A 25,804-nucleotide genomic window follows, 5' to 3' on the forward strand; every position below is an offset into this window, starting at 1 on the left:
AATCACAAAACTTTAGCTATCATCATGCTAAAGATGGTATATACCAAATTTGGGATACATATTTATGGCTCGTGCCCACCACTGGACAGCTCAGTCAAAAGGCAGTTTTATCCTGGAAACAAATCATACATAAGATACTTGGCAATAACACCCACATTTCAGATGGCTATCATTAGAAATATGTTCTCAAACCATTATACTCTAGATAACTGACTGGTTTGGTACTGATTGAATAAGGCAACCTGATTCAGATGGCTAGCCCCAAACAGAACTCAGCGGTTTTGTGGAACTAACTAACCTGTGGCCCTGCCTTTCTTCAGGGTGGATAGGTAATTGCACCTTAGGTGTTTCCTGGATTCAAGGGCACATTATTACAAGCAAGCATCACTACCCTGGCTAATCTTCCCAATTTAAAACAAAGATGCACACGATCTGTTTTTCTGTGTTATGACCATTTGACGTCCATTTTGTACCATCTATATGGTTGGAAAGCATAATTTGGCACTTGGAAGCCCTTAATAAATACACCATAAAGGCAGTCAGTGATTCACAAAACTGTCTCCTTACTTAATACTGAGGTCACCCAAATGCTCAAAGTGGCTCTTCAAAATAGAATGGCTTTAGATATCCTAACAGCAGCACAAAGAGATTCATGTACCACTCTTAGAACAGAATACTGTGTATACATCCCAGATTATCATTAAAATGTCACAGGACTACTAACAGATATGAATGCTCAAATTAAGGCTCTACCTTCCCTCTGTTTTAACGATTGGTTAAGTTCCTGGTTCAGAGGACTATGGTCAACAACTAAGGGTCTCTTTGTTGGACTTCTCATTCTTATAGCCAGTTTAATTCTAACATGTTGCTATTTTCAATGTTTTTCCACTCGGTGCCAAGACTCCATCACTATAATAATTTCACATCAACAGATGGTCCTTACCACCCAGAGATGCTTCTTTGCTGTCCAAATTGGACTCAGCTACCTCTGCCTTTTGTAACTCCCCGATGCACCCCCTGACTAGTGTTGACCCACAGGTAGGGACATTTCTACACTTCCACCCTCGACAACCTTAAAGATTTAAGGGTCATAATTGTTCAACAAGTGGGGGGGGGTGCAGAGAATAATGAGGACAATAAAGGCAAGGGAGATGTAGCTTAAATTGAATCTCCTTATAACTTGCAGCCCACTGATAAATACCCGAGACATGCAGAGCATGACATTCCTCAGGGAGCATGAGCATGAGCATGAGCATAGCTGCCTTAGTGTTGATGTTTTATTAGAGACTAAAAACAACGTTCTTGGGCAGCACAGGTGGTTCAGCGGTTTAGCGCCGCCTTCCGCCCAGGGTGTGATCCTGGAGACCTGGGATTGAGTCGCGCATCGGGCTCCCTGCGTGGAACCTGCTTCTCCCTCTGCCGGTGTCACTGCCTCTCTCTCTCTCTCTCTCTGTGTGTGTGTGTGTGTGTGTGTGTCTGTGTGTGTGTGTGTCTATCTCGTGAATAAGTAAATAAAATCTTAAAAAAAAAGAAACCTTCTTGTTTTAAATTCAAGTTAGTTAACGTATAGTGTAGTATCGGTTTCAGGGGTAGAATTTAGTGATTCCTTACTTACATATAACCCCCAGTGCTCATCCCAGCAAGTGCCTTCCTTAAAGTCCATAAAAGCAACCTTATCCTGACAATAGCCAAACCTCCCAGGTCGTGTAAACCTCACTTTCAGCGTACATGTAATCCTTACAGGAACTTCATGAGGTAGGTACTATTAGTATCTTCATTTTACCAGTGGAAAACCCTGAGGCAGAGAGAGGGCAAGTAACTTGCTTGAGTCACACAGTAGAAGTGACAGAGTCAGGACATGAACCTAGGTGGTCAGTTTTTACCCTGTATACATACATATACATATGTATATGTATAAAGAATTTTTAGTGGGGTAGGAGGAGTAAACTAGTAACCCAAAGATGAAAGTAAATTATGTGCTCAGTAAATTGTTAAATTGTGAGTTACTAAAAGATGAATATTCTGGTGGGGCCAAAAAATGTATTTTAGGATCTTGCCACATTTTCATCACTGATAAAAATCTACAAAATATGGGACAAGTGGGTGGCTCAGTGGTTGAGCATCTGCCTTTGGCTCAAGTCGTGATCTCGGGGTCCTGGGATTGAATCCCACATCAGGCTCCCTGCATGGAGCCTACTTCTCCCTCTGCCTATGTCTCTGCCTCTCTCTCTCTCTCTGTCTCTCATGAATAAATAAATAAAATATTTTTTTATTAAAATATTTTTTAAATCTACAAAGTATTTAAGTGCTACAGCGCATAGCCTCGTGCATGATCAAATATTCTTTGTTGTCCAAATCTGTTGGTTTGCTTAGCAATACTTATTATTTCCAGAAATTTTGCTCCTATATTATTGCAAATCTAGTAACTTTTGCTAATACATTGCTACAGATCACGGGGCAAAACTAAAAAATTATCACTAATCAGACACTGCTAATGATAGATCTCCAGATCCTCTTGTAACTTAAGTTGCAGTTCTATTATGATGCACCCATCAGACAGGCAATTTTCAGAAATCATTTTTTAAGTTAAGAGAACATATATGATTGCATAGTCAAATATGTTTTAAAATCAATGGTATATGAGAAGGAAGAAGTAAAAAGGGTTAGGTCATGTTGGAGGGAGCAAGAGTGGAGACAAAGATGCCTTGCTCAGTGGTTGAGCGTCTGCCTTTGGCTCAGGGCATGATCCTGGAGTCCCGGGTTCAAGTCCCACATAAGGCTCCTTGCATGGAACCTGCTTCACCCTCTGCCTGTGTCTCTGCCTCTCTGTCTCTGTGTCTTTCATGAATAAATAAAATCTTAAAAAAAAAAAACCCACCTCATAGAGCTCTTAATAAATGAAACCAAATAATTTGCATACAAGCCCTTTGTAAGCCATATAGTATTATAACATTTAACTTTTGATTCTAAAGTGATCTGTGTTTGGAGCACCTGGGTGCCTCAGTCAGTTAAGCATCTGACTCCTGGTCTAGGCTCAGGTCTTGGTCTCAACATTGTGATTTCAAGCCCTGCCTTAGGCTCCACACTGAGTGGAGTGATCTTTTCCAAATGTCATTCTTTTTCATCAATCTAACACTTGGAAAATAATAGACTCTTACTAATTTTCATTGATTTACAACCAATTCCAACACATTCTGCCTTAGTCAGGGTGGTCACTGTGGATCACTTATCACAAAAGGTCAGGAGCACCTGAATGGACAAGATGTCAAAGTAGTCCTGTTTTTAATTATTTATTTTTTATTCTATTCTATTCTATTTCCAGTAGAGTTAACATAGTGTTCTGTAAGTTTCATGTGTACAATATTGTGATTCAACACTCCCATACATCACTCGGTGCTCGCAAGGGCACTTGTTAATCCGCATAACCTGTTTCACCACCCCCACCAGGTAGTTCTCATCTCTCCACTTGACGGCAGTGTCCACTCAAGTGCAGTAAACAAGAAACTACACCAGGGGGCTCCCCTGCATTTTCCAAAAGAAGTCTGCAAAAATCTCCATCAACAACCTGAATACTTTGAGTTCTCAAGTAGTTTGCTTTCTTTTGAAACGAAGCAATAGAGTAATACAAAACAAGCGGCAAACCTGGAAATAACACCGTTATTTCTGTCCGGCATTCTTAATTTTCCTTAGTCTGTTAAAAAGCTGACAGGAAATTATTAGACCCCTTTTACTAATGGTATTTAGAAACTGAGACAACCTGTCATTCAATTGAGGACTCCAATATTATTTATTATCAAAAGGTTTGATCCCAGGTTGGGCTATATAGAAGAAAAAACTCAAAATATATTCATTTACTGCATTCCCAAGAAGATCTAGCAAGCAGTAGAGAGGGGAAACCTAAATAAATGAAAGTACACTTGATGCTTTTCTTTCTAAAACTAAGGTACAAGTTATAATGCAAATGGCCTTAGATAAGGAGTCAAAGACTCCTAATGCTGGATGGATTTCTAACTTCCACTACCTTTGTGATCACTTACCTTTAGAGCTCAACTTTTTCATCTTTAAATGAAGTTTTTGAAAAATGGTCTTTTTAAAAATCAGCTTTAATGAGATATCATTTGCATATACAGTTAACCATTTTTAGGTGTAATTTGATGAGTTCTGAAAAATATATACTGTAACCACCACCATCATCATGATATAGAACACTTCATTTCCATCATCACAAGTGTTCCTTCCAGCCCCTTTGTAGGCAATCTCCTTCCTTTATTCCTGGCCCTTGAAAAACACAGATCGGATTTTTTTCACTACAATTTTCAAAAAATTTATGTCTTTCCAAAAACTTTATGTTTGGCTTCTTTCATTTAACATAATGTTTTTGAAATTCATCAACATGTATCATTAATTTGTTTATTTATTGCTAAATAGCATGCCATTGCATGAATATATGACGATTTTCTTCTGTCAGTTGAATATTTAGATTGTTCTGAGGTTTATTTTTAAAATTTTTATCAATAAGTCTACTATTATCAGTGAGCCCTCTGGCTCAGCTATAGACCCCAGCAATTAATACCAGAATTAGGCACACAGCTTAATGCATGCTCTAAATAAAACACAGTGTGCTTATATCTCTTATTGCACTTTTTTGAGTCATTGATGAAGATGTTTTTAAATGACCAGAACATTCTATTCTAGTCAAATGACTAGACCAGAAAAGCCCTGAGAGGGATCCCTGGGTGGCGCAGCGGTTTGGCGCCTGCCCTTGGCCCAGGGCACGATCCTGGAGACCCGGGATCGAATCCCATATTGGGCTCCCGGTGCATGGAGCCTGCTTCTGCCTTTGTCTCTGCCTCTCTCTCTCTGTGACTATCATAAATAAATAAAAAATTTTTTAAAAGAAAAGCCCTGAGAGTCATGGAATGCCTAAAAGACCACATCCCACACTTCCCCTTCCCTGCCCATGATCATGGGCTGAACACCTACCAACCTTCACCCATGATCCTATGCTCTCTGCCTTCTGTCTTGCTCATCCTTCCTCACCTTATAAAACTCTAGATATCCATCTTGCCCACAGACAAGTCAGTTGTTAAGGCTTGAGCCTATCACCTCTCCCCCGGCTGCTGACATTTGAGATAAATTTCTTCTTTTTTCTTTTCCAAACCCTCCTTTCGTGAGTTATTGGCTTCTCTTGTAATGAGTTTATCAGAGTTTGTTTGGCAACAGTGTTAGCAAACCCAGTTAGGAGCTATGCTTTCAACTTGTCCAGCTCCCTTTGGGATTTCCTGGGAGGGAGCACTTGGCCGTGGCAGTGCCAAGGCTTGCTTATCTATTGGTTTCCTGAATTAGTGGTTGTGATAGATGGATCAGTGACACTGTGAATACTCATCTACAAGTCTTTGAGTGAACATATGTTTTCATTTCTCCTGGGTAAATACTTATAAGTGGGATTGCTAGATTAGATGCTAAGTGCATATTTAATTCTATAAGGTACTGCAAACTTCTCTGAAGTGGCAATCTAATTTCTCATACTCTAGTTGGCAAAGTAGAGTTCCAGTTGTTCCACTTACTTTACAATACTCGGTATTGTCAGTCTTTCATTTTAGTCATTCTAGTGGATATGTCGAAGTACACAATAGTGGCTTGAATTTGCATTTCCCTAATCAAAATGATTTTGAGCATCTTTCCTTCTATTTTTTTGCCCTCCATCTATCTTTTTTGGTCAAAGAAGATATCTTTTTTTTAATATTTTATTTATTTATTCATGATAGAGAGAGAGAGAGAGAGAGAGAGAGGCAGAGACACAGGCAGAGGGAGAAGCAGGCTCCACGTAGGGAGCCCGACATGGGACTCGATCCCGGGACACCAGGATCATGCCCTGGGCTGAAGGCAGGCGCTTAAACTGCTGAGCCACCCTGGCTGCCCCGAAGATATCTTTTTTTTTTTTAAGATTTTATTTATTTATTCGTGAGATACACACAGAGAGAGGCGGAGACACAGGCAGAGGGAGAAGCAGGCTCCCTGCGGGGAACCCAATGTGGGATTCAATCCTGGGATCACGCCCTGAGCTGAAAAAAGATGCTCAACCCCTGAGCCACCCAAGTGTCCCAGTCCAAGAAGATATCTTTAATTTCTTAAATTGAGCTGTTTCTCTTATTACTGAATACTTTGCATATTCTGGAGAAATGTCCCTATCATATATATTTTTTCAAATATTTTCTCCCAGCCAGTGGCTTGCCTTTGTAATTTCACAGCAGTGTCCACTGAAGAGAAAACCACTGATATATATGTAAGCATTCAAATTCTTTTTATTTTTAAGATTTTTTACTTATTTATTCACGAGAGACACAGAGAAAGAGGGGGGCAGACACATAGGCAGAGGGAGAAGCAGACTCCATGCAGGGAGCCCCATGTGGGACTCGATCCCAGGACTCCAGGATCACTCCCTGAGCCAGAGGCAGTTGCTCAACCTCTGAGCCACCCAGGCGTCCCATAAACATTCAGATTCTTCAGACCTCAATTTCTTCACATTTAAAATGAGATCTTTAGGAAAATATTCTTTTCTATTTATTTATTTTAAAGATTTATTTATTTATTTGTTCATGATAGACACACACAGAGAGAGAAAGAGAGGCAGAGACACAGGCAGAGGGAGAAGCAGGCCCCATGCCAGGAGCCCGACGCGGGACTCGATCCCAGGACTCCAGGATCGCACCCTGGGCCAAAGACAGGCACTAAACCACTGAGCCACCCAGGGACCCCTGTTCTTTTTAAAATGGCTTGGTTGAGAGATGCCTGAGTGGCTCAGTGGTTGAATGTCTGCTTTTGGCTCAGGGCATGATCCTGGTGCTTCTCCCTCTGCCTATGTCTCTGCTTCTCTCTCTCTGTGTCTCTCATGAATAAATAAATAAAATCTTTAAAAAATAAAATAAAATAAAATGGCTTGGTTGAGGTGTATTTCACATAACACAAAATTCACCCTTTTAAAGTATACAATCCAGTGTTTTTTAGCATATTTAGAGTTGTGCAACTATCACCACTGTGTAATATTTTCATTACCCCATAAAGAAACCCTATGCCCACTAGCAGTCATTTCCCCCTTTGCTAGCACCTGGGAACCATTAATCTACATTCTGTCTCAATGAATTTACCTATTGTGGACATTTCATATAAAAGGAATCGTGCACTATTTGGTGTTTTATTTCTAGCTTTTTTCACTGAGCATAATGTTTTCAAGGATCATTATGTTGTAGTACTATACTGTACTTTGTTCCTTTTCAATTACTGAATAACATTCTACTGTGTGAATATGCCACATGTTCTTTATTCATTCATCAGTTGATGAATATGCAGGTCATTTCCAGTTTTTAGTTTTTATGAATAACACTGTTATGAACATTTGTGTACAGGTTTTCTGTGGACATCTTGTAGGTACATACCTAGAAGTGGAATTGCTGGGTCAGATGGTAACTCTATATTTAAAAATGGAGGAAATAGGCTCTCTGCTCCTCCCCGTTGGACAGACAGCCGCATCCTCTGGTGCAGTGCCAGCCACGTCCCCGAGACACGATGGTGAAGGTCGGAGTGAATGGATTTGGCCGTATTGGGCGCCTGGTCACCAGGGCTGCTTTTAACTCTGGCAAAGTGGATATTGTCGCCATCAATGACCCCTTCATTGACCTCAACTACATGGTGTACATGTTCCAGTATGATTCTACCCACGGCAAATTACACGGCACAGTCAAGGCTGAGAACGGGAAACTTGTCATCAACGGGAAGTCCATCTCCATCTTCCAGGAGCGAGATCCCGCCAACATCAAATGGGGTGATGCTGGTGCTGAGTATGTTGTGGAGTCCACTGGGGTCTTCACCACCATGGAGAAGGCTGGGGCTCACTTGAAGGGTGGGGCCAAGAGGGTCATCATCTCTGCTCCTTCTGCTGATGCCCCCATGTTTGTGATGGGCGTGAACCATGAGAAGTATGACAACTCCCTCAAGATTGTCAGCAATGCCTCCTGCACCACCAACTGCTTGGCTCCTCTAGCCAAAGTCATCCATGACCACTTCAGCATCGTGGAGGGCCTCATGACCACCGTCCATGCCATCACTGCCACCCAGAAGACCGTGGACGGCCCCTCTGGGAAGCTGTGGCGTGACGGCCGAGGGGCTGCCCAGAACATCATCCCTGCTTCCACTGGTGCCGCCAAGGCTGTGGGCAAGGTCATTCCTGAGCTGAACGGGAAGCTCACTGGCATCGCCTTCCGTGTCCCCACCCACAATGTGTCAGTTGTGGATCTGACCTGCCGCCTGGAGAAAGCTACCAAATATGACGACATCAAGAAGGTAGTGAAGCAGGCATCGGAGGGCCCCCTCAAGGGCATCCTGGGCTACACTGAGGACCAGGTTGTCTCCTGTGACTTCAAAAGTGACAGCCACTCTTCCACCTTCTACGCCGGGGCTGGCATTGCCCTCAATGACCACTTTGTCAAGCTCATTTCCTGGTATAACAATGAATTCGGCTACAGCAACCAGGTGGTGGACCTCATGGTCCACATGGCTTCCAAGGAGTAAGAGCCTCCTGGACCACCAGCCCCAGCAAGAACAAGAGGAAGAGAGAGGCCCTCAGCTGCTGGGGAGTCCCTGCCCCAACTTAATCCCCCAACACACTGAGAATCTCCTGACCTCCAATTTACATCCTAGAACCCGAAGAAGGGGAGGGGTTTGGGGAGCCCTACCTTGTCATGTACCATCAATAAAGTATACTGTACCCCCCCAAAAAATGGAGGAAATATAAAATTGTTTTCCAAAGTGGCTGCCCCCCCTTTACTACTAACAAGGTATGAGAATCTAGTTTCTCCACATCCTTGCTAACATTTTTCTTTCATTTTTGCATATATCTTAAATAATTTTCTGTGTTATTTGTTGTAGTTTTCCCCCAACTCTTATTAATGTCTGTATTTTTTTAGTCATTCTAATGAGAAGTAATATCTAATTGTGGTTTTCATTTGCATTTCCCTGATGACTAATGATGTTGAGCATACTTTCATGTGCTTTTTAGCCATTTGTACATCTCCTTGGAGAAATGTCTAATAAAATCCTTTGCCTATTTTAAAATTGGGTTGTTTGGGTTTTTTGTTGTTGAATTTTAAGATTTCTTTAAATATTCTGAATAGAACTCTCTTATCTAATATATAACTTGTAAATATTTTCTTCTATTCTTTGAATTTTCTTTTCTTGACAGTATCCTTTGGCACAAAAGTTTTTAGCTTTGGTGAAGCCCAATTTATCTTTTTTTCTTTGGTTGCTTGTGCTTTTGGCATCATATTTAAGAAACCATTGTCTGATACAAGGTCACAGAGATTTATACCTATGTTGTTTTCTAATAGCGTTGTGGTTTTAGTTGTTACATTTAGATCTTTGATCCATTTTGAGTTAAATTTTATATATGGTGTGGGCAGGAATCCAACGGCATTCTTTTGTATGTGGATATCCAGTTGTCCCAACATCAGTTGTGGAAAATATCACTCTTTCTCCATTGGATTGTCTAAAATCAACTGACCATAAACAGTGTGGTACTGGCATAAAGACAGTGTAGACCAATTGAATGAAATAGCCCATGAGGACGCCTGGGTGGCTCAGCAGTTGAGCACTTGCTTTCAGCTCGGGGTGTGATCTTGGAGTCCCAGGATTGAATCCCACATTGGGGTCCCTGCGTGGAGCTTGCTTCTCCCTCTGCCTCTCTCTCTGTGTGTCTCTCATGAATAAATTTTTAAAATCTTTTTTAAAAAATAGAGAGCCCATACATAAACTCTTGTTTGTATGGTCAAACAATTTTGACAAGGGTATCAACACAATTTGATGGAGAAAAAACAGTCTTTTCAACAAATGGTGTTGGAAAAGCTAGATAATCACATGCAAAAGCATGAATGGCTCTTTAACAAACATCATATATAAAAATTAACTCAAAATGGAAAGAAGACTTAAATGTGAGATCTAAAAGTATAAAATTTTTATAAGAAAATATGCAACAAATGTTACACAGCATTGGATTTGGCAGTGATTTCCTGGATATGACACCAAAAGCATGGGCAACAACCTAGAAAATAGACAAATTAGACTTCATGGAAAATTTTTTATTTTGTGCATCAAAAGACATTATCAGCAGAGTAAAAAGGCAACAACTCACAGAACTGAAGAAAAATTTGCAAATCATATATATGAAAAGTGATTAATATCCATAATATATAGAGAACTCCTAAAATTCAGCAACAACAAATACAACTTGATGAAAAACTAGACAAAAGATTTAGATATTTCTCAAGATGTGCAAGTCATCAAGAAGCACATGAAAAGATGCTCAATATCACTAATCATTAAGGAAATGCAAATCAAAATTATAATGAGATACCACCTCACATCTGTTAGGATGGCTACCATCTAAAAAACATAAAATAGCAAGTGTCAAGATGTGGAAAAATTGAAACCCTTGTGCAACGTTATTAGGAATGTAAAATGGCACAGCTTCTATGGAAAAGAGATGGCAGTTCCTCAAAAAATTAAAAAAGCAATTACTAATGATCCAGCATTCCACATCTGGATATATACCAAAAAAAATTGGAAGCAGGGACTCAAACATATTTTTACACTCATGTTCATAGCAATGTTATTCATGGTAATTAAAACATGGAAGCAATCCAAGTGTCCATCAGCACATGAATGGAATAGCAAAATGTGGTATAAACATACAATGGAATATATTATTCAGCCTTAAAAAAGAAGGAGATTCTGACATATGCTACATCATGGATAAACCTTGAGGACATTATGCTAAGTGAAATGAGTCAGTCACAAAAAGACAAATACTGTTTATTTCTATTTATATGAGACACATATTTAGAGTAGTCAAAGTTACAGAGACAGAAAGTAGAATTGTGTTTGTCAGGAGCTGAGGAGAGGGAATGGGGAGTTATTGTTTAATAAGTATAGGGTTTTAGTTTTACCAGCTTACAAGTTATGAAAGTGAATGGTAGGGATGGTTATGCAACATTATGAATGCATTTAACATCACTGGATGTACAGTTAAAAATGATTCAGATGGTAAAGTTTATGCTATGATATTTTATCTCAATATCTCAAATTTAAAAAAAGATACTGACCAAAAATGTAATGGTTTATTTCTGAACTCTCAATCCTATTCCATTTATCTGATGTCTAGACTAACACCAGTACTGCGGTGACTTGATTACTATAGTGAAGTTCTCAAACTTCACTAACTTTTGAAATCCTGAAATGTGAGTTCTCCAACTTTGTTCTTTTTCAGAGTTGCTTTGAATAAGAAAGCAACTTTAACTTTCTTTCAACTACGTGTTCTGAGATAAGCATTTAAGAAGCATTTATAATAAACCCCATAGTTCAATATCTCATTTAATCCTCACAAAAATCCTATAAGGTAGTATGATGATTTTATTACATACACTCATATTTTTAGCATTTGTTATGTGTCGGGCATTGTGGATACAAGATAATAAGACTATACGCTATGCAAGCTGATCCCTCTTCTTATACGTGAAGAACTGAGGCTCAAAAAGGTTAGGTAACTTTCTCAAATTAGAATATAATTCTTTTGACCCCACATCCCCTAATGTTTCCACTACAGCAAGGCTGATAGGTTGATTCCTTTTGTATAGTTCTCAAACTTCTATACTTTTTCTCTGACCTAGGTTAGGTGAGTGGCCACCTGAGTGACATGAAGGCAGGAATAAATAGTGGCTCCTATAGCCTTCTCAATTAGATGGGAGATCACTCAATCTTTTGTTCATTTAAAGAATACTTATTCAGGGACATCTGGGTTGCTCAATGGTTGAGTGTCTGTCTGCCTTTGGCTCAAGGCATGATCCTGGGGTCTGGGATTGAGTCCCACACAGGGCTCCTTGCGGGGATCCTGCTTCTCCCTCTGCCTGTATCTCTGCCTCTCTCTGTCTCTCTCATGAATAAATAAATAAAATCTTTAAAAAAAAAAAAGAATATTTATTCAGGGCCTACAGTGTGCCAAGAATTAGTGATATACCCAAGACTAAACAATGTCACAGCTTTCATGAAGTTTACTTTCTTACACAGAATATATATAAGAAGGAATTTCACAAATAATAAAATAATTACAGCAAATAATTGTAGATTGCTGTAAAGAAAAGGATAATGTGACATAATTGAGAATATCAGAGACAACTACTATTTTAGGGATTTTATGGAAAACTTCCTTGAGGAGTTAATGTGTGTCAAGTCATGAAGAATAGGGAGAACTAGCCTCATCAAGAGCATTCTAAGCATGGAGCACCTGGGTAGGCTCAGTCAGTTAAACATCTGCCTTTGGCTCAGGTCATGATCCCGGGGTCCTGGGATAGAGCCCCACATCATGGAAATCCACTTCTCCCTTTCCCTCTGCCCCTCCCCCTCTCCCCGTTCGTGCTCTCTCCCTCCTTCTCTCTCTCTCTTTCTTTATTTCAAATAAATAAAATCTTCTTTAAAAACTCCATAAAAATAAGAGCATTCCAAGCAGAAAAATTGTAACAGCAAAGTCCCTATGGCAGGAAAGAGTTCAGTGTACCCTAAGAACTAACGAAAAGCCAATATGACCACTGAGCAAAGAGGACAGTGATACTGGGGAGATAAGCAGGCAATATATGCAGGGCATTGTAGGTTACTTGAGCACTGATTTATCCAAAGTGCAGTTGGAAGTCTTAAACAATTTTAAACCAAAGAATGTTGTGATCTGATTTACGTTTTTAAAAGCTCAATCTGGCTGACATGTGCAGAGTGGATTGGGTGTAAGGATTACAAAAAGGAAGTCCAGTTAGGAGGCTATTGCAACTATCAAAATGAAAGGAGTCGGCCTTAGAAGAGGATGGTACTAGTAGAGACAAATCATACTAGTGATGGTACTAGTGAAGGTACTAGTGGATGCCTTAGACTAGGACTGTACTATTGGAGGTAAACAGAAGTAAAGAGATTCTAGATGTAATTTGAAAGTGAAATTAACGGGTTGACACTCAAATTTCTGACATTAATAACTCACTGGTGGGTGGCATAGAGGGGGATGCTGACATGGGGAAGAGTGGGAGCCAACTAGAGTTTATGTAGGTTTCAAAAAATCATCAAGAATTCCTTTTTAAAAAAACTTTATTAAGTTTTTACATTTCAATTCCAGCATCATTAATATACAGTGTTATATATCAGTTTCTGGTGTACAAGGAATTCACTTTTAGACATATTACTTTGAAAATGCCTATGAGATGTTCAAAAACCATGTGGGATAAGGCTCAGGCTCTTCCAGCAACAAGAGCAGCTGAGGAAGAGGGCCTACTACCAGAAGTCTGGTCTTCTGGGCACTGAGGAGGTGGCAGACAAAGGAGGCCATTATCCTGAGGAGCACAGAGGAATAAAACCCAAGAATTAACTGTGCTATTTCAACTCAAATTAGCAAATATTTATTGAATATCCATAGGAATCACCTTGAGGCTATTTTCAGGTATTAGAAAGAGGTGTGAACTTGAAGAGAGAAGGCATGGTTTAAAGTCTGGTGACTATGGCAAAGTTTAAACTTTGTACTTTGTTGGAAAGTTGTGAAGATTACGTAGAATAACTCACATAAAAACATCTGGCTATGTAAATGGAAGTTCATATTAGACATAGTGAAAGTAGGCATTATGATGAGCAATCAATATGAAATACTCTACTTTCAGTACTTATTGCTTTCTGAAAAAAAAAAAACAGCAGCTTTGATGATGACTTAGCATGATCAAAATAAATGTATTTATTTTGCTGTACAGGCCAGTTTTTGCACCACTCAGGTGAAATAAATCAGAACAAAATAACACCAAGGAGACTGACATGTGTATACTGACCTGCCATGTGGGTGAAGAACACACGTCACAATCAATGGGTCTCAGCAGATCTTTACCCTGATTGCATGTGACCATGACTAACAGCCACAGCTTGATTACATTTGCTGCAATCCCTTTGCTGTTACATCCCCAAAATATCAGAATGTTGTTTGTACATCTTGTACCTTCTTTTGGAGCCCACCTGTCAGCATTAGCCCGTAAGCTTGGTAATACACACCAGTGATGATCTGCTTTCCCTCCATACAACTCATAGACTTGCTGCTTCAACAAAATAAGTAGGTTTTTTTTTTTTTCATTCTTGTGCTCTACCCATGTAGGACAAATCTTTTCCCAAACACCTTTTGCTTCCACATTGCCAAATCTTTGTTGTTACAAAAGTTCCTTAGGCCTAGAATGTCTCCACTACTCACCTTCCTGCTGATTTACTATTTATATTTATAGACTGTGATTAATGCAAATTACCATTTCTCAAAACACTCAATGCAGTTTATTGCATCATCATCTATATTTCCATTTCATGCTACTTATTAATTCAATATACTTATTCAACAAATATTTATAGAATGCTGAATGTCAGGACTCTTTAAAATGGAAATGACAGAAACCCAATCCTAGTAGTTTAAATAAACTAGCTCACCATGTTTTCATCCTCACCTACCTTAAAGAAAGAGATAACCCCTCACCATTCCATCCTTAAGGGAAATTAAATATATTTTCCATTTTACCCAATTTATAATTCAATATACTTAGTCAACAAACATTTATAGAATGCTGCTAAATGTCAGGACTCCTTTAGATGCAACTGACAGACTCTCAGATCCAAATAGTTTAAACAAATCAGCTCACCTAAGTAAAAACTACAAGGAAAAACATGGTAAGATCCAGGAATTCAAATACGATTATTAGTTTTCATCTTTCTTATATACAGGCTGTTTAGCTTGGGTTCCCTACAAACAGAGTCTGAGATAGGATTCTTAGGAAAGTGATTTATTGAGGGAATGCTTTCAAGAAAAGGTATGTGAGGGAACCAGGGGAATAAAGCTAAGCAAGAACAGAGTCTCAGCTGGAAACTAGTTTTAGCCTTTTCCCATGGGAAATCTGAAGCTTAAATCACACCAGAGTTAATACCCCACCCTCAGGCAAGGGATCTGGTTTTGCACCCCCTTGCCAGTCAGTCAAGGGTTGTGGGATAAGGATGGATTGTTTGAGTCTCCCTGGTGAAGGAGATCTGGGTGAAGCACCAGCAGCATCCATGTGGCTGGCATGGTGGCTGCCAAGACTCATTTGCAGCTTGGCCAACCCCAGAGGAGAATCTTCCCCTTAAATCTCTTAACTGAAAAGCTTCAGGGAGAACTCTGGTGTGTGCAGCTCTTTTGCAATACACATGAGGTCAGAGTCAAGTGAAAAATATGGAGTGGATGCTTCATAGGAAAGAGGGTTCCTTTATTTAAGAAGGGGGAAGACGATGGGTAGGCAAACACAAGCACCCACTCCAGCAGGTACCAGGAACTGCTAGGGGCAGGCAAGAGAGACAATGGTGAAGGAAAAAAATACCCATGCCTCTGTGCTCATGCGGCACATGACCCTTGCTTAGCACAAGACACACAAAAAAACTAATGTGGTGAGACACATGCTTTGGTAGAAGAAGAATAGATTTCTGTGGGAGCCTTATATAGAAGGGGTCACCTCACCCTCCTCAGGGTTCCATATTTTATGTGACTTTGTATATCCAGCGCCCAGATGCTACCTTAAGTATTGTAAGTGCTCAAAGAGAGAGTAAATGTGTGGCTTGGTGTGTGGTTTCAGGGGTTTGAGGGTGCTCTCTGGGAGTTATCTTTTCAGTTAGGAACCATGCAAGAAAATCACCCGCTATTTCATGGCCACATCTTGCCATTAAGTAGAGCTATTCTTTTATCTGGCTCCTAATGACTTTTTGCCTCTTCACAAAATCTGAAACTGCTTTCGAAAGGTAGACCTGCTAACTCCAAGGATATCTCATTTTTCTCAGTTCAGTTCAACATTTAATTCGTTAATCAGCAGCTGTGTGTTAATAGAGTGCTAAGTGATGCGATGCAAAAGATACAGAGAATTCATTTATTCAAACTTTGGTGCCAGCACGCTAAGAACATAGGCCCGCTGCCAAATAGGATCAATGTAATGACCTGTAAGGGTGAGGGATGCAAATTTCATTTTGTGTGGTTTTGGGATAGCTGCCAGGGAAATTGCAGGTTTTTAAATGTGCTCTTGGTCATATTCAATATCACTAAAGATCAGCCCAATAGCATATAAATTCAAAGACGGAAGACTATTTAAGTACCTCACACAAGAGCAGCAAGTAGTCAGGCATCCTTGATTTTTACCTCTTTTCCGCTAGACCACCTCTGTAGGGGATTGCACCTATAGATCAAATCTCCATATCACCATCCCAGCCCTGAGTCACCCTCATCTCTCACCTGCAAGAGCCTCCTAAGTGATCTCTCAGATCCTATTCATTGCATACTTCCTATCCATTCACTACACTGCAAGCTGAGTTATTGTTTGAAATTGTGAACTTAGTCATATCTCTGTCCAATCCCCACCCCAGCCCTATTTAAAATCCTGTCTGGCTCCCTCAATTGCATAAAATCCAGACCCCTGACAGCATTCTGTTAAGACCTACATGAATTAACACACCCTTCTCTTTCTTTTCCCCATCTTTAAACTGCACCATAGTTGGCCTGTCTTCAGTTCTGCAGATACTGCAGGGGGAGAGCCTTCTCACACATGGCTCTTAGCCATCTGACTTAGTACATCTGACTCCATCTCAATTTTCAATTTAGGCTTAGATGATTCGGCCTTAAAGAAGTCCTCTCTGACATTTTATCTAAAGAGGGTATCCCTGGGGCACCTGGGTGGTTCAGTTGGTTAAGTGGCTGACTCTGGGTTTTGGCTCAGGTCATGATCTCATGGGTCTCATTGTGTCAGGCTCCACGCTCAGTGGGGAATCTGCTTGAGATTGTTTCCTCTGTCTCTTCTCCCTCTGCCCCTCCCTCCACTCGTTCTCTCTCTCTCTCTCTCTCTCTCAAAACAAATAAACAAATAAATCTTTAAAAAAATTAAGAGGCTATCCTTGGAGCACCTGGCTAGCTCAGTTAGTGGAGCATGAGAGTCTAAGTCTTAGGGTCATGAATGCAAGCCCCACATTGGGTATGGAGACTACCTTAAGGAAAGACATACCCCTCACCATACACCTTTATTCTCTATCAAGAGAGAACTAGTCCAGTTTATCCTTGATGCTTATCCCAATTTACATTTAAGTGTTCATTTATTTATTGCCTGTCTTCTCCACTAGGCTGAAATTCCAGGAAGGTAAGGTACAGTTTTATTTTCCAGTGGTATACTCGTTATCTAATTAAGTGCTTGTGTATAACAGGAATTCAATAAACATTTGAGTTAGTCAGTTTAATTCATCTATTTATTCATTTACTCAAGAATTTTTTTTTTTTTGAGCCCTAAGACATTTTAAAAACTGCTGGATAGAAGTCAGGTGTGTGTAATTTTCAAGCTTTAAGCAGTTCTCCCTCTCTCTCTCTCTCTCTCTCTCTTTTTTTTTTTTTTTTTTTGTAAAAATGGGAGACTTGTTTTGCCCTGTTTGCCTTTAAGGAAGACCTTATTTGATTTGAAGGAAACCACTTGAAGTGTTTGAAATATACATACATTCCAAATATCCATCTATTCCTTTTTGAGAAAATAGAAATGACATGAAAGCAAATGTTTTGCATGAAGGAGCTCAGTTTTCTTTTTGATTATGTAATTTTGATGTGTTTTGGCAGTGCTATTCTGCAGAATTTGTACTTATTTAGGGAAAATTATTCTTTTCTTTGATTGAATTGTTTATTGTTTGCTATTGTGGAAATAAGAGTTTTTCCTCCCAGAGATCTGGAAATCTGAAAAATGTACCAAAATGTGAAGTTCCAAATATTATCTGGAAATGGGGAAAACAATAGAGAGGAAGGAACTAGACTGGGCTGGACCAGTCTGTCAGTGTCTACAGATAATTTGAAGGAATAACGAAACGGTGCTGATATTGACATATTTTGGATCTAATGAGACTGAACTTTTGTAGGCCATTCTGCACTACAACCTCTATAGTAGAAGGGGTTTCTCCTGAATTAAGTATATATTTCTACTCCCAATCTTCCTGCCAGCCAGAAAGATGTTGATTCTGGAATAGAAGATGAGGATTAGGGTGATGGGCCTGAAAAGCTTCATGGTAGGTAGAACTTCAACTTCATGGCAAGCGAGATGCTCAAGGGCTTCTCTTTCATGAGAGATAAAATGGCATTGACCAGATGGTGGTGGAACAGTAGCTAGCCATGCGGAATCCTTCTAGGACCCTGACCAGATGAGTCTGAAGCTAGGTCTGAAGACTCTGAGCAGCTACACCCAGCAAGAGGCATACACTGGATTCTCTGTTCTGCTTTCTGTTCATTTTCAATTAAAGGAAGGGCTTATTTCCTTCTCTTACTGCCCATGCCAGATGAGTGATGGCAGCATGTGTTCAAGAATGGGTGATAATCCCCACACTGCAGCATGTGACAGGCAGGAAAATGAATAACCCTGCTTATGGACAGAAAAGCAATATTCTAAGACCATTAGCTTAACTCGGTAGCATATTCCATCGGGTTGGATTTGTGGAACACATAGACTTCTTTGATGTTAAAACCACCAAGGCAAGAGAGCCTATTAAGTGAGAACACTTTCTTCAGTCAAGTGGGAAGGGGGCACCAAGTCTTCATTTTGGTATTAAAAAAAATCATTTCATATGTCCAATCTGAGGAGATGTAGACCTCTTAAGTCTATGACCGAGAATGAAAAAACAAAAAAGAATTGTGAAGAGAATGAAAAAAAGAACTTGAAGCAAGTTATTTCCCCTCTCAGAGCCCCAGTTTCTTTGTTAGTGTGTTAGTCTGTTGGGGCTGCAGGAACAAACTACCATAGACTGGATGGCGTACAAACAGCAGAAATTGATTTCTGAACTAGCTTCCTGACTCATAGATGGCTGTCTTCTGTCTATGTCCCCGCATGTCAGAAAGGGGTAAGGGATATTTCTGGTGCCCCTTCTAGAGGCACTAATCTGATTCGTGGAGGGCTCCACCTTCATACCCTAATTACCTCCCAAAAGCCCCACCTCCAAACCCCACTGCATTGGGAAATAGGTCTCAAAATATGAATTTGTTGAAGACATTCAGTCTATAGCAGTACTGTGAAGATACTGGGTTATTTTTTTTTTTTAAGATTTTATTTATTTATTCATGAGAGACACAGGGAGGGAGAGAGGCAGTGACACAGGCAGAAAGAGAGAAGCAGGCCCATGCAGGGAGCCTTATGTGGGACTCCATCCTGGGACTCCAGGATCACGCCCTGGGCTGAAGGTAAGCACTCAACCACTGAGCCACCCAGGGCTCCAGAAGATATTGGTTTAAATAATCTCTAATGATCCTTTTCAATCTGAAACTATGATTCTTTCAGGCTACCCTCCATGAATTGCTTTTGATCTAGCTGTAGTTACAAAATATACACGTAAAACAGTTAAGTAATGTAATTCCTTGCTCTAGACCCAGCTAAAATGTTGCCTCCTCTGAGAAAATTTTCTTTCCACCCTCTGTCCTATTCCTAGATGCTTTTGTTGTCATATTCAAGAAATCATTGCCAAATCCAATGTCATGAAGCTTTCCCTTATGTTTTCTAAGAATTCTAGAAGTTTTAGCTTTTATGTTTAGATATTTGATCCACTTTGAGTTAATGTTTATATATAGTATAAGGTAAGGATCCAGCTTCCAGGTTTTTGCATGTGGATGTCCAGTTTTCCCAATACCATTTGTTGAAAAGACTGTCCTTTCCCCCATTGAATTGTCTTGGAACCCTTGTCAAAAGTCATTTGCCCATGTATGGAAGGATTTATTTCTGTGTCCTCTAGTCTATTCCACTGGTCTTCATATCTGTTATTATACCAATAACCACAGTGTTGATTACCATAGCTCCATAGTAAGCTTTGAACAAAAAAGCATTGTTTTGCAACTGTGTTCTTTTTCAAAATTATTTTGGCTATTCAAGATCTGTTGAGAGTCCATATGAATTTTAGAAGGATTTTTCATTTGAATTAGGGACAAATGGGGCTAGGAAGGGAAAGATAAGGGAAAAGCCTAGAGTCAGGCTCCCACAAATCTCTGGGATCCCATAAATCCCAAGGACACCAAGAGACTCCAAGGTCAGGCTCCCATAAATCTCAAGGACACTGAGATTGCAACAAAAACAGAGACAAGGCAGCAAAAACAGAGATAAGGAAGTAAATCTGGCCCCCTGGCTCCAAAATACTAGGGAGTATCTTCCTTTGATGGCTACCAAGTAATCACTGAGACTCAAAATAGTCATATGTCATTCACTCAAGACAGCACAAGAAATCTCAAGTCCATAAGCTCCCTAGTCAGGTTTTCTATAAAAAGGCCAGCCAAAAAGATCCTCCAGTGGCAACTCTGTAGGGACCCCTCTCACTTCTTACAGCTTTCTCTGTATCTTTGCTAAATAAACTTCTCTCACTTTACTCACTCTCCTTTGTATGTGAGGTCCATTCTTCAACTCCATGGGACAAGAACCAAGCTCTCCTGCACGGTTTCTGCAAAAAAATCACTGAATTTTCGGTACGGATTGCATCGAATCTGTAGATTGCTTTGGGTACTATTGACATCTTAACAATATTAAGTCTTCCAATCCATGACCATGGGATGTCTTGCTATTTATTGGTGTCTTTAATTTCAACACTGTTTTGTAGTTATCACTATGCAAGTCTTTCACTTTCGTGGTTAAGTTTATTCTTATATATTTTATTTTTTTAATGCTATTGTAAATGAAATTGTTTTCTTGATTTCCTTTTTGGATTGTTCATTGTGAGTGTAAATAAGTGCAACTGGTTTTTGTGTGTTGATTGTGTATCTTGCAATGTTGAATCTATTAATTCTAACTATATGTGTTTTTGTATGTGTGTGTGTGTGTGAGATCTTTACAGTTTTCTACAAACATGGTTACATTGTCTGTCTAATTATGTTGTCAGTCTGATTATGCTGCCTTTATTTCTTTTGTTTGCCTAATGGCTCTGACTAGGACTTCCAGTACTATGTTGAATAGGAATGATGAAAGTGAACATCCTTATCTTGTTTCTCATCTTAAAGTAAAAGCTTTCAGTCTTTCATTATTGAGTATGATGTCACCTGTGGGTTTTTCATATATGGCTTTTATTATGTTGAGGTGCTTTCCTTTCTTTCCTTTTTTTTTTTTTTGAAGATTTTTTATTTATTTATTTAAGAGAGAGAGATCACAAGCCAGAGGGGCAGAGGGAGAGGGAGAGAGAATCCCAAGCAGACTCCACATCCAGCTTGGAGCTGGGTGCAGGGCTTGATCCCACGACCCTAAGAGCACCACCTGAGCTGAAACCAAGAATCAGTTGCCCAATGGACTGTACCACCCAGGCACCCTGAGGTGGTTTCCTTTTAATCCTAGTTTGTTGAGTGTTTTTATCATGAAAGGATATTGAATTTTGTTAAATGCTTTTTCTGCACCACTTGAGATCATCATGTATTTTTTTCTTTTTATTCTGTAAATGTGGTAGAGTACATTGACTTTTGCATGTTGAACCATCTATGCATTCCAGAAATAAAACCCACTTGCTGATGGTGCATAATTGAGCCCATTTTTAAACTAAATGAAACTGAGCATTTTTACGCCCCTGCTAATTAGCTCTTGGGAAGCTTGAGAAGATCAAAATAATTTTAGAAGTTAGAGAAACTACATTTCCTCACATATAAATTATAGTATATAATATAGTAAACACATTTTAATATACTGCTTTAGTGTATGTCTCTATGTGTGTGTTGGAGGGGTGAATAGATGGGCGATATACCATAATTATTATAAGACGGTTATGGGATCATCTTCTTCTGTTCAAATTGTGCCTCTGTCATTATAGTTGGGTAACCCTGGACAAGTTTTAAACTTATTTATGTTTCAGATTTCTCAGTTGCAGAACACAGGTTAAAAAGTCTCACTTTAGGATTGTTGTAAAGATTAAAGAGATAATGTGTATAAAGCACTTAGACTAGTTCCTGCCATCTAGTAGGAGCCCTATAATTATTATAATATTATTGCAATCTGATTAATGAAAGATAGGAGTCTTTTGCTGAATCCAAGCTGAATCAGAGTGTCAACTAAACTATTTAGTGGCAAGGAAAACATTTACAGCTAAAAAACTATAGGCAGAGACCTTTATACTAGATAGAAGATTGTCCTCTTTATCATTTATGTATGTCATCTTATTTATACCAGAAAAGAAACCAAGATGACAATCCTTCAGTTCTCCCTCAGGTAAAAAATAATCTTTCAATCTGTAGTGATTGCATAGAAGTGTAGGAGCCTGACCTTGAAATTTCTTAGCACCCACAGGAATAAGGTTGTGTACAGGTTAAACAGCGACATCTGCCCCTCCACTCCAATGGACCAAGTATTAATCATATTTTTCTGTCGCCCCAACTAGAGTGTTATATTCCTCAAGGTCAGTGTCTGTGACTGACCTTCTCTATAATCTCTATAATCTTCCAACACAGGGCCTTGACCTTAACAGATATGTTTTGGGTTGAATTCCATGCTTTCATTTTTTTTAAGTGTTTATTTACTTTCCAGTTAGTTAACATACAGTGTAATATTAGTTTCAGGTGTACAATTTCGTGATTCAGTACTTCCATACAACACTCAGTGCTCCTCCCAATAATGCACTCCTTATTCCCCATCACCTATTTAACCCATCCTCCCACCTCCTGCTTACATTCTTTTGACCTTTATTCTCTGTAATATGACATCGAGGATAAAGCCATGGATGAAAGAGACACAGATGTAAATTCTGGCTATGTCCCCTCACTAGTTGAATAAACTTGAACCAGTAACTTTGTAAGTCTAAGCTTCACTTAAAGAAAGAAACAATATTTACCTCAGATACTGTGAGAACCAAATAAGACAAGTATAGTGTAAAGAGCTGTGGAAAGTGACAGATGATTTTTAAAAATCTTTCACTCTCGGGACACCTGGGTGGCTCAGTGGTTGAGTGTCTGCCTTTGGCTCAGGTTGTGATCCTGGGGTCCTGGGATTAAGTCCCACATCAGGTTCCCCTTAAGGAGCCTGCTTCTCCCTCTGCCTGTGTCTCTGCCTCTGTGTGTGTGTGTGTGTGTGTGTGTGTGTATGTGTGTGTCTTGAATAAATAAAATCTTTTAAAAAAAATCTTTTGCTCTGAATTCTGCTATTAAGTAGTCTAATTCTCAATTCAACTCATAAGCATTTTTTTTCGCTGACAGTTACACTAATTTATCCTGCTAGTATCTCCTTGAATTTTTTAAATGATGGACTTCATTTTTTAAAAGTCTTAGATTTACAGAAAATCTAAGCAGACAGCACAGAGAGTTCTACTATTCCCCTCACACACACATGGTATTAACATGTTACATTAGTATGGTAATTTGTTATAATTAATAAGCCAACATCAGTACGTTTTAATTAACTAAAGACCATGGCCTATTATTTTTTCCGTAGTTTTTATCTAACTTCCTTTTTTCTGATCCAGGATCCCACCCAGGACACTACATTACATTTAGTCATAATGTCTCATTAGGCTCCTCTGGGCTGTGACAGTTTCTCAGACTTTTCTTGTTTTGATGACTTGACAGTTTTGAGGAATGCTTGTCAGGTGTATTGTAGGATTCCCCTCAATTAGAATTTGCCTCATGTTTTTCTCATGATTAAACTGGGGATATGGATTTTTGGGAGCAATATCACAGAGGTAAAATGGCATTTTCATCACATAATATTAAGGGTAAATTCTATCAATGTGACTTAACGCTGTTAATGTTGACCTTCATCACAGGTAGTGTTCTTCAGGTTTCCCTACTATAAAGCTACTCCTTTTCCCCTTTTCTATCCTGTATTCTTTGGAAGAAGCTACTCTACACTTAAAGAGGGGGTAGTTATGCTCCTTCTCCCAAATTATTTAAAACAAATACTTTGATACACAAGTGGATTCTATAAAACAGAGTTGTATGTTATTGCCTGCCTTGTCCAGAGCTCCTTTTAAGGAAAGTTACCTCTATCCACAGCTTCTGCTAAAATGGACAGCCAGCCCCAGGACCATAATTGGGACAGAAATGACCACCTAACCTTCAGTATTTATTCTGTTCAAACTAAATGATTAAATTACTTTTGATTCTGTTGGCATGTATTTAATTCTCCCACATTTAAAAAACCACTGACTCTCTTTAACAAAGAGAATCCTCATTTACTTAATGTGTTGAAATTGTACTTTTGGAAGAAAAGTTTCCTCCAATGCTTAACTTTTTAAATACTCTATTGAGCGAAGCCTACTTATTTCTTGTTTGTGGTTGTCAATATTTTTTTAACAGTAAGATTATGCAAATTGAAAAAAGAGCAAACTCTTGGGACACCTGGGTGGCTCAGAGGTTGAGCATCTGCCTTCGGCTCAGGGCGTGATCCCGAGGATTATGGGATTGAGTCTCACATTGGGCTACTTGCAGGGAGCCTGCTTCTGGCTATGTCTCTGCCTCTCTCTTTCTCTCTCTGTCTCTCATGGATAAATAAATAAAATCTTTTTTTAAAAAAGAGCAAACTGTTATAAAGTGCTCCGTTGCTAAAATTGAATTGTCTTACACAGATATTCCTAAATACTCATCTAGCATGGGAACATATGAAATCAGTGTATGTAGAGATGAAGAAGGAAGTTTTAACTGAAGACAATGTTTTTTGGCTGTTTTTTTGTTTTGTTTTGTTTTGTTTTCTGTCAGTGGACAGCAATTTTAAAAGCCACTGATCAAGAGATGAAATGTAATCCTGAAGAGTAGAAGAGCAGTTTCCTGCCATGAAAGATGGATGGTATTATATGCCTCAATAAATCAAATTGAAGAGCAGTTCTCAGAGTTGTTGAGTTTATTTCAGTACATGTTTAGGATATCAGCACGTATGATAATGTAGAGTATGTTTTCTCTTTACTGTATGTTTAAGGTAGGAAAGAACAAAATAATTTGGATTTAGAAGCCATGTTACAATATATTTTGAGCATAAATTATAACTGCAAGAAACTTTATTCAAGAATTCTGCAAAACCGGGACAGCCCGGGTGGCTCAACGATTTAGTGCTGCCTTTAGCCCAGGGCGTGATCCTGGAGACCCAGGATGGAGTCCCATGTCGGGGTCCCTGCGAGGAGCCTGCTTCTCCGTCTGCCTGTGTCTCTGCCTCTCTCCTTCCCTGTGTCTCTCATGAATAAATAAATAAAATCTAAAAAAAAAAAAAAAGAATTCTGCAAAACAAGAAAAAGTAAGAAAAAGTCAATACTCAAGGAAATATAAATAAAAGGGTATGTAATTTAAATACTTGTAATTTATTTTGGATAAACACAAATAATTTTTTAGTATAAGTATGCATTATTGGTAATAAAATGTGCTGAATGTGAAAAAATAGAAATATCACTTCTTTTATCTCAGTGTACATATGCATAGGTAATTAGAAATCGTTCAAATCCAACTGGGTGCCTGGTGGCATTTTAAAAATTCCTCTTTGTGGGGATCCCTGGATGGCTCAGCAGTTTAGTGTCTGCCTTTGGCCCACGGCGTGATCCTGGAGTCCCGGAATTGAATCCCACATCAGGCTCCCTGCATGGAGCCTGCTTCTCCTCTCCCTCTCCCTCTGCCTATGTCTCTGCCTCTCTCTCTCTCTTTCTCTCTCTCTCTGTGTCACTCATGAATAAATAAATCTTTTTTAAAAATTCCTTTTTTTAATTGTGTAAAGAACATTTAACATGAGATCGATCCCCTTAATAA

At 39.2% G+C, this 25,804-nt stretch overlaps 1 long non-coding RNA gene and 1 pseudogene across 12 annotated transcripts in view; both read left to right on the plus strand.

Annotated features, from left to right (window-relative positions):
• LOC144294643 (uncharacterized) overlaps window positions 1-24,895 on the plus strand; it is a 95,567-nt gene extending 70,672 nt beyond the window's left edge. Inside the window, exons 4-6 of one of the 12 annotated variants that reach the window (XR_013362004.1) lie at window positions 901-1,038; window positions 20,504-20,578; window positions 24,773-24,895. This is a non-coding gene — a long non-coding RNA (uncharacterized LOC144294643). The other 11 variants (XR_013362012.1, XR_013362005.1, XR_013362007.1 and 8 more) reach the window with 11 other exon arrangements.
• On the plus strand, window positions 7,451-8,955 carry LOC144294642 (glyceraldehyde-3-phosphate dehydrogenase pseudogene; annotated as a pseudogene).
• Window positions 24,896-25,804: the final 909 nt, after the last annotated feature.

Source organism: Canis aureus, chromosome 23 (genome assembly GCF_053574225.1).
Source record: "Canis aureus isolate CA01 chromosome 23, VMU_Caureus_v.1.0, whole genome shotgun sequence".
Taxonomy (NCBI): Eukaryota; Metazoa; Chordata; class Mammalia; order Carnivora; family Canidae; genus Canis; species Canis aureus.